The sequence below is a fragment of the Pteropus medius genome, unplaced genomic scaffold (assembly GCF_902729225.1).
Source record: "Pteropus medius unplaced genomic scaffold, Ma_sr-lr_union100, whole genome shotgun sequence".
Classification (NCBI taxonomy): Eukaryota; Metazoa; Chordata; class Mammalia; order Chiroptera; family Pteropodidae; genus Pteropus; species Pteropus medius.
Genome location: NW_024340701.1, coordinates 17,746,593 through 17,754,711, shown reverse-complemented (window position 1 = coordinate 17,754,711; position 8,119 = coordinate 17,746,593). Strand labels below are relative to the sequence as shown.

The following is an 8,119-nucleotide window of genomic DNA, read 5'->3' as shown; positions in this document are numbered from 1 at the left end:
CGGAAGGTAGAGCCTAATTGGAACTGTGAAGTTTCACGCCAGAATCTGAGGCTTGTTGTTTTGTTGAATACTATCCGGGGATCCTCTCGGCAGAAAGCCATCATCTTCGCTGTCTTGCACCCGGAGGTAGTGACAGTCCCTGAGAGGCTTCCCAAAGAACTCCACTAGGAACTTCAGTTCCTTCCAGGAAAACGTTATCGAAAGGCGAGGTGATGGGAAGCCAGAAGATACCTCCTCTCTCCTGCTCTGCCCCTAGTACCTCTCCGCACTGGGACTTGATATGTAGGTCTTTCATGCAGCAACACTCTCCTTCACCTTGGGACTAGCCCACCCTAATGGGACAAGGCCACTTTCACTCTAGATTTGAAGTACCAGGTGGATCCAGCGCGTTCTAGACGTATACCTCCCCCAAGCTGCGTTGGCTCTAAGCTTGTGCCAGCAGGCCCTCCTTGGCCTTGGGTCCCCCCAGCTGAGTCTCCCTTCTCCCTTGGTCAGCCATCTCATACCCTAGTCACATGTCCTGGCTAGGTGCAAAATATCAGGTCTGCATGGGTGTGTAGGAGGCCCAGAGCTTGGCGGGATGGCAAGGGTAGGGAGAAATGAGGCAGTTTGGTAGTGCTGAAGGATTCAAGAAGATGTTACTGATACTGCTGGAGCAGTTGCTCTGTATCCAACATCTGCCTTAGAGTGTCTTTTCCTCTGAGGAGAACTTTTGCTAGTGGGTTTCACAGGCCCAGGGCCCGATGGTGTAAAAGTGGCTGCACCCCCATCCCAAAAATGAATAAATACACACAGGCAAACTCCCTGAGGGCTGGGGCTGCAAATCACTACCAAAGTGATCTGTAGCAGCCAGTGTCAATTTTTTTTCTGTGAAGGTTCTGAGAAGGGCACCTGTTCCCTCCCTTTGATGGTTCTCTGATAACTGTTAGGTAACCAAGAGGCAAGGCCACTAACTTATTAACTGTCATTTCCAACACTTCTTTCCTTCTCTTCTTTTATCCAAATTGCCACTTTGGGATTTTCCTAGGTGTCCTTACAATATATTTACAACTACAGCAAGATTTCCAACTCAATCCATACTGAGTTAAGCTGTGTAAAAAGAGAAGCAGTAAAATTAATATTCTAACTTGGTTTCTAGAGTGGCACTTCCATAGGTCAAGTTCACCTGGTTCTTCAGCATCTAAAAGCCTCCAGGCCCTTCCAATCAGATAACCTAAGTGTGTCTCCTATTGTTAGTTTCTCTTCTCTTTCTGTAGTGGAAAAAAATGAATCTTCTCAAAGATATTTGTTCTCCTTCACCCCTACCCTATCAATCTGTGAGAACCTTGTTTCTGTGTAGGGTAAAGTGTATTTATGTGTTTGGATAAAGAAGAGAGTAATTTGTGTTCTTCTTCCGGCCTGAAAAGATAATTGTGTCCAGGGAGCTTCCTCTTCTCCTAACAGACAATCTGGATTTTCATTCTGGAGCAGGAGTGCTTCGATGTCCCAGCCTCCTTCTTGTAGTTGTTGTCCCTGCTTCCCTCTGTCAGCACCCACCCATCACCAGGCCCTTGGGCAGGTCGCATGGCATTAAGGTTTCTGTCTTGAATGTGGGTGTTGCCTCAGAAGACCCTGCAACTCATCCTGATGTCAGGCATTCACATTTCTTTTACTATGCAAAGAATATTCTGAGCCATTGGAATTCCTGTTCTATCTCCTCCAAAAGCTTATGCCAAGAGCTCCCCATGAGGTCTATAGTGATGGATGTCTTGAGGCTGGGGGAAGGAGCCATCATGGTGGGGAGAGTTGAGTGCTCGCCTGCAGGACTCAGACCTGAACCAAACCAAAGTGCAAACTGCAACAACAAAAAGGAGCTCCATTCACCTGGTAGCTTGTTTGGAAACAAATCCTAACGCACCCCTTAACTAGAAAAGCCCAGGAGCATATCACGCCTTTGGCCTTCCTTTAGCTGGGCTTAGGAATGGTGCAGTTAAACATATCAGGAGGCATCCTGATATGGCATCCACCACTCCTCACTTCCCCTGGCACTGGGCTCAGCTTGGCTGAACTTGCCCTCCCTGTCTTTTTAGAGGAGCTGGTTGTGTTCCCGAAGCAGGATCGCACTGTGGCGCATCCCCAGGGGTCCTCAGCTATTGATTTTTAATATCCGTATTCAATATTGTGTATTAAATATTGAATCCATGCACGAGAGGATGTGATGCAAATCACCAGCAGTGCCTGAGACTTTAATAGTTGTTTTATTGCCCGGAAACCACAGTTGGACGCAAGGCATCCTGCAGCTGAGGCTGGGGGCGGGGATGACAGGCAGAGAGGAGAGCTGAGCAGACAAGCAGAGCAGGGCCTCCCAAAGACACAAGACCTCTGGAATAGCCACTGCAGAAGGCACGGCTGGGCGCTGACGACTCACCCTTGAACGGGCAGCACAGTGCTCTCAGGCTGATATGGAAAGAGCAGGGGCTGTTGTGTGAGACCTGGGTAGAGGAAGAGGTGTGGGGCTGTGTCCTTCTTCCTGGACTTCAACTGGACTGTTCATTCCTGTCTGGCCATCCCTTCTCTCCTCCACACACATCTCAGTGCACAGCTCCTCTCTCTCTCTGTCTCTCTCTCTCTCTCTTTTTCACACACACACACACACATCTTTCTCTCTCTCTCTCTTCACACACACACACATCTCTCTTCTTCTCTTTTCACACACACACACACACACACACACACACACACACACACACACACACACAGAGCTATTGAACAGGAAAGCGAACTTGGGCACAGGAAACCCTGGGCCTCTGGCCTCCTCCACCACTCTTAGTTCTGCCACCTTGGTACAGATCTCTCTCAACCTTCTGGGCCTCATTTCTCTCCTCTCCACTGGGAGTAATGCTATCTGCCCTACCTCCCTCACAACCCAGTGGTGAGGCTGGTGCAAATGAGATAATATTCAAGGAAAAGGCTTTTGTAAACTGTCAGGCCCCACGTAGGCAAGCTGAGGGATTAGTGTTGGCTTTTCCTTTATACTCCCCCTCGCTGGCAAGCTGTGTCTCTGGCTAGCCCCTTTCTCTCTGTCATGAGCCCTCTCCTCCATTATGGGTCATCTCCTCCTCTCCCTTTGCCACCTCCACTTAGTCTCCCAGGCTAGGCAGTTAGGTTTGAGGACGCCCAGCAGGGAGACAGCAGAGGGCGAGAACGACTGTGTAGTGGGGTTGGGTGCAGCGACTGTGCGCAAAGCCAAGAGCCGCAGGAAAGCGCTCGGCTTCATTCAAGGGAAGAGAGACGCGCTCTACGGTGGCTGCCCAGGGTTGTAGAGCCAGGGGGGAGCAGCGTATGGGGGACGCTGCTGGCCCAGTAAAGGGAGGATGCTGGGCCCAGTGTTCTGGCGGTGGGAGGGAGTAGCGGAGAACCTGAGGCCTCTTTTCACATTACACTGTTCCTCCTTGCGGGAAGTCCAGCCTCGATTCCCGATTGTTGGAAAGTCAGGGCCTGGTTGTGCCGTCAGGGTCTTGAGATCTGGAAGACCAAATGTTAATTCGGTGATGAGTACCGGTCCTCCAGCGACTCCAAGTCAGATGAACAGTTGCACCGAGGCCCCCAGGTCGGAGACATGAGCTCTCAGAGGGCCTTGCTCCTATAACTCTCAACCTTTGTCCAGGGCTCAGGGAGAGGCAGAGACCAGAGAGGTCCCTATCAGTTAAGACCACCCAGGGGACCCCGCCATCTGCTGGGAAGACCCAAGCTGACTCGCCAAGCTGGCCCAGGCCCAACACAGACCAGCTCTGGCAGTAAGCCCCCCGGGAGTGCGCGTCGTTGTCCTTGGGCGCACGAACGAGGGTATGCCAGGCAGGGCCTATCCGCACACGCCTCCGAGTCGGGGCCCGGGCGTCTGCTGCTGCCTGCCTTTCCGTGTCTGCAGCAGAGCCTCCCCGTCTCCCGCTTTGTCTCGCTGCCAGCTTCTCGAGAGCCTACCCTCACCAGTCTTCTGGGTGGACAAGTCGCACGCTCTGCCTCTCCGAGAGCGTCGCGACTTGTACGCTGGCCCGCTCAGCGCACGTTTGGCCGCCTTCCCTCCACCCCAGCTCCGCTCGGCCTTTTCTCGCGGGAGACTTGGCACTGCCTTAAGATCGCTACAAGTGCCTAACCCTGGCGACCCCCGCTACAGGCTGACGCATCGGGGGCTCGGCGACCTCTGGGGCTGAAATGTCTTTCAGGTTCTGGTTTAGCTCCACCAAAGCAAACCCAGGAGAGCTCGGAGCAGCCCTCGCTGCGTTTCTCATTGCTCATAGCCTTAGGCAGCAACTGGAGGGGGGCGTTTATGAGATCTACTTTGCAGAGTTGAGGGGGGAACACTTCTGCGGGTGACCTCGCGCCGTCCGTAGTGTTCTCTGAATTCTCGACTGTAAGCCACCGAGAATTTGAGTACACGGTTCTGCCGCTGCCCCGAAAGTTGGCCAGACGCGCGGGTCCGGGTGGGGGTATCCGGAGTGCGTGTGCATGTGCCAATTGCAGGGACTCTCGGTGGATAAGCTGCAAAAGGGGAGCAGAGGGCGCCGGCCTCGGGCCTTCGGGCTAGGGGCTATCAAGAGGCCTGCAAACACCCCAGGTCTCGGGGCAACTGAAGACATCTTTCCTAGCCTGTCCTCTCTCCCTGGGCCCGCACAAGGCCGGCTGTTCATGCGGAAACCCTGTCTAACTCCTTGAAAGTAAACTTGCAGCAAGGGGAGCGCGGGAGGGAGGGGTCTGGCTGGGGTGTCTGCGTCGGGAAGGCTAGTGTCAAGTTTCAGACCCTAATGACACTCGGTGGCAAGGTGGCAAGGTGCCAAGGCCCTGGGAACGGCAGCAGGGGTCAGGGTGAGAGTGACCGCGCAGTGGGGCCGAACTCGCAAATCCCAAGGCGCACGGCGCGCGCTCGGGCCGGAGGCGGCCGGGGGGCGGGGGCGGGGGCGGCGGGCGGGGAGGGGGCGCTAGGAGAGCCGCCGGAGCCGAGAAGAACGCAGGCATCTTCCGCAATCCATTCATGCACTGGAGCGCGTGCAGAGCTGCTGATCGCTGCCATTGTTACTCGCGGGCGGTGTGGGAGCCGAGCCTCCACTCTGGCGAGAGATAAATGGCCTCTGACAGCCCCTCCTCGCCAAGAGAGCTCCTCGGATTTCACCGCGCGGCGGCTCTCAGGTCTGTGCCTCGCTCGCTTCCCGGTGAGAACCTTTAAATCAGCCTCCCGGCCTTCCCTCCTCCTGGACGCTGCCCGCCCCCCCTTCCCCCGCCTGCTTTGGCACGGGCAGGGCCCCGGGCGCGCTGCGCGCATTCTCCCGCCCCCTCCCCACCTGGAGGGGACAAGGTGGCGAGCTCCAGGGTCGGCAGGGGAAAGCGGCTGACGGCCCCCGCCCGGTCTCGTTACCTCCCCGGGAGCAGAGCCCTGCGCCCCGCCTCCGCGCCCACAAGATGGATCAGGCTACCGTGCGGAGAGCGGGCTGTAAATATTTAAAAAGTCTCTCGCGCGCCGGCGGTAATGGCTTTCGCAGTCGAAATGTGTGCAAAGAGAAGCGAGGAAGGGCGATGTGTGCACTGTGTTGCGAGGTGGGGGAATTGCTCTTGTGCCCCCTCCCGGGTCCTTGGTGGGCTGCACGCTCTGTCTTCTCCATTTCCCGCCCTCCGCCTCTGCCTCCGCGTCCCACTGTAGCATCGAGAGCGCCAGTCGATAGGGAACTTGAGCATGGCAAGGCGACTGAGGCCCGGATGAAGTGACCTGGAGCCACTCTCCCCTTCGGGGTCTCCCAAGGTCCTAGGCTGGGACTGGCCCGAGACCCCCAGTCCAGGTCCACTTCTTGCACAGAGAAGGGCGGAAGGCTCACAGGTTGAAGCCCCCTGAGTTTGGGTGGTCGTTGAAGCCTGAGCCAGGGTTTCTGCAGCGGGGGCCTGGGCCCTGTTTGTGCCTTTTCTCTCCCCATGCCTCTCGGAAGCCTCGATCCACTCTGAAGGAGAGCCCTCCCCCTCGCCCTCCCCTTCTGAATCTGAAAGTAGATTTGTGGCTGCTGGGACCGAAACCTGGGAGGAGGCAACGTGGAGAGATGGGGTGGGGGGTGTCTAGCGCCCAGGCTTAGTGGAGGTCACACTTGGATGTGGAGAGGGATCGTTTTCTTCTCCAGCCAGTGTGGGCCTGGGATCTTTAAGGCCAAGCGCAGCCAGATAGAAGAGGTGGGGGAGGGGGATCCAGCCTTCTTGGCTGGGAGAGGCTTAATGGGCCCACCACAGGGTGTGTGCCGGGTGAGGCTGTCGCCTTTGCCAATGGCCCCTCCCTGGCGGGGCGGGGGCGCCGAGCTGCCCAGAGCTGGGGCTGGCCGGGCGCCGCGGGTTCGCGTGGAAGGTTGGAGGGGGTGTGGGTCCTGGCTTGGGCTGCTCCCCTGCACCCCTCCGCCCCGCCCGCTCAGGGACAAGCCAAAATGTGGGTGCTGGCGGCGTGTCAGGGCGCGCCAAGGCTGCTGTCCGCGTTCGAGCGCGTGGAGCTCCCGACTCCTGGCAGCTCCGCACACTCCGCTTCCAGGGGCTTGTGCTGCGCCCTACTCGCTTGTTTGTCTCAAGTGAGTCTCGTAAACCGCCCTGATTTATTACCCAGACTAAATGCTTAATTTGTGAATATGAAACAGATTAAAAGGGGCGGGGGGAGGAGGGGGCTTGAGGTCGGCATATTTTAGCAATCAGACCAAAGCAGCCCGGCAGATGTTTCAAATTTGTCGACATTTTCAGGCTCATGTGGAAAGCCGGTCAGAATGGTCAAGAGGTCCTTTCTCCTTCCTTCAACCTGAGAACTTGGCAATGATCAAAAGAAGGTGATTAGTAGCTACAGAGAAAAGACACCGGCAGGCAAGGAGTTAACAGAGACGGAGCCCTTTGCCTCCAGGATTGGGATGGTGGTGGTGGGGGCAGTGTGTGAGAGCTGGTCACAAAGGCAAGAAGAGGAGTTCTGGCTAAAAAGACCAAGTCCTAGAAGCCAGCATTAAAGAACAAAGTAGAGGATCTATTAAAAGTTAATTCAGTAAATAAACTTCATTGGTGATAAACAAGAAAGATGGAATCAGCAACTTAAAATAGCTGAAAGATAATAAAAATAAATAGTTTCGATGTGGCCTAAACATATGCGTGCTCCTTTTGGCAGGCAGGTCCCTACTGTGCTCTGCTTGACATAAGCCTCTTGGGAGCATCCTCTCCCTTTGAAAAGGCCCCATGTGTACAGGCAATGTTTTTTGGCATTTGTCATTTTTAGGCAACTTCACACATCAAAGGCAAACACCATGTTCTTTTCAGCTCCCTGGTTCCAGCTGCCCAGTGAAGCAGATACAATTTCTATAAATTGGCCTTCTCCTCTGGGTTTTGATTGATCATCACCATATGAGATTATTGAAAGTCTAATGTCTTATTTCACTTTCTCCAAGGGGTGAGGAGGGGAACAATTTATTGGAAGTCAGGCTACATGAAGAATCTGGTATTATTCAATAGTAATTCCCATTAGCCTGGGTAGATCAGTCTCTGGAAACTCCCATGCATCTCCTGCCTGGTCCTTGTATCACCCTTCCCCTCCCCATCCAGGTCTCAGCTTCAGTCCTTGTTAACAGGTACGGGACAAACTAGAGCCTTCTGGAGCCTTTATAGTTGAAAGGAGAAAATGGCTATTGGCTAAAAATAAGGCAACAAGAAAATCATTTTTAATATATTTATTGTAACTCTAGAATCTCCTCTTAAAGATTGTTTCCCATTCCAAACTTTTTTGTTCCCCTTTTGCCTCCATACTGTCTTTCATTTTATTAAACTTGATTATGGTTGCTCTGTCTTGTCCTCAGCCAGACAAAGGCTTAGAGAAAGTCAAAGAACGTGTTAATTATATGTTTCTTGTAAACTGACTTTTCATTTTCCCCTAACACATTTAGTTGGCTTGGTGTTTAGTTTAACACTCAATTGCTGCAAATATGCTGCTTAAAAATGCTGTCTTTATTAAAACAAATAAATGAATGCAAAGACCTTTCTAATTTCAACTCGCGTGGGCTAGAAACAGAAGAGAAAACTGAAAGCGAGAGCAAGAATGAGGGAAAAGCAGTGGGGAAGGGAGAGAAAATAGACCAGGAAACACGCACGC

At 53.8% G+C, this 8,119-nt stretch overlaps 1 protein-coding gene across 5 annotated transcripts in view; it reads left to right on the top strand.

The window, feature by feature from the left end:
* The window catches only part of BCOR (BCL6 corepressor), a 111,924-nt gene that overhangs the window by 24,765 nt on the left and 79,040 nt on the right, over window positions 1–8,119 (top strand). Inside the window, exon 1 of one of the 5 annotated variants that reach the window (XM_039888352.1) lies at window positions 5,004–5,163. The exons of 3 other annotated variants lie outside the window; for them this stretch is intronic. The gene's annotated coding sequence lies outside the window, so the exon portion shown is untranslated. Of the gene's footprint in view, window positions 1–5,003; window positions 5,187–8,119 lie in introns of those variants that run through there. One more of the 5 variants, XM_039888360.1, reaches the window with a different exon arrangement.